Source organism: Aplysia californica, unplaced genomic scaffold, assembly GCF_000002075.1.
Source record: "Aplysia californica isolate F4 #8 unplaced genomic scaffold, AplCal3.0 scaffold00002, whole genome shotgun sequence".
Classification (NCBI taxonomy): Eukaryota; Metazoa; Mollusca; class Gastropoda; order Aplysiida; family Aplysiidae; genus Aplysia; species Aplysia californica.
In genome coordinates, this window is record NW_004797272.1 from 4,074,519 (window position 1) to 4,075,841 (window position 1,323).

A 1,323-nucleotide genomic window follows, 5' to 3' on the forward strand; every position below is an offset into this window, starting at 1 on the left:
GAGAGAGAGAGAGAGAGAGAGAGAGACAGAGACAGAGACAGAGACAGAGAGACAGAGACAGAGACAGAGACAGAGAGTATGCGCCTTTACGCTTCACCAACTCTGTTTGGATGAAAGGTCTGTTACCGTTCAGGAATGTTTAACTTCACCCATGTTATGATTATTTAAAGGATATGAAATAGCTTTGTAACAATTAAATTTACTCAGGTGTGAACTGAATTATAATGTGTACAATGAACATTTTTTTTTAAAATATATAACTTACCAGATTGTGTCATTTTCCTTCTCAACGTTTGCCGTTAAAAGAATTCCTTAAGGGCATCATTATCCTTTTTTTTTAAATGATTGTTGTAGGGTGCTGTTGAAAGAAAGCTATCTTTGTTCTTTCTCAATCAGAATTAATTGTGTCCGCGGTTTGAAGGAAAACAACATTTTAATATATGGGAATAAAGCACTCTTGTTTATGCACCAGTATGTGTCAGTCTTTCTGCATGGGGCGAACAAACTGTGCTGTTGGTTTTGACTTTATTGCTCTTTAGTTGCCATTTAATGTTCTGAAAAAATGCATGTATTTTGGCTGAAGTGTAGTATGTCTACTGACTGTTTGTATCTGCAATGTTTTTCATTAACTAATTTACTCTTTCCGTTCGAGGCCAGGCCATTCTAGATATCTACTCTTGAATACGACTGTGAATAAGGACGTAAAAGAAAAACAGTTCTTAATTCATTACATTTTTAACATGTTCACTGCTCGCGTTACTTCTGTGTTTGTTTTTAATACTCTTGGTGAGTTACTTTAACTTAACTTCAGAAAAGAGCGTTTGCCGGCACCGTTAAACTAACATGATTAGTGACAGAGGCGTGTGGTTTGTGTTAAATGGCATACACATGTATAAAAAGAGATCTATGCGCAACGACACACTGATTTAAATAACCAAGCGCGCACGCACGCACATGGGCTCAGTTAAAAACAAGTGGACCTCTTACACAGTATCATTATAGGCCGATTGTTTTAAAAAGCGCAAAGGGAAATCTGGAAGAGGCCGTTTGCACAGAGGCAATTGTCTTAAACAGGTTGCCGTTATAGATATAATATAAAAATAATTGAATGCGACTTGCTTAAAGCCCGCTACACACATACAGTTAGACTCCCCAGATGCGCCCAAACAGGCCGACCTGCTTGTACAATGGAAGGTGTGTTAGGCTTAGGGAGTGGTTCGGACTGTGCAGGCGACAATGTCAGTTTGGCTGGCTTCAGTTCGGCATTAGACATAATTGGGAGGGGGGGGTTTGGTTTGTTTTTTGTTTTTTGGGTTGTTTTTT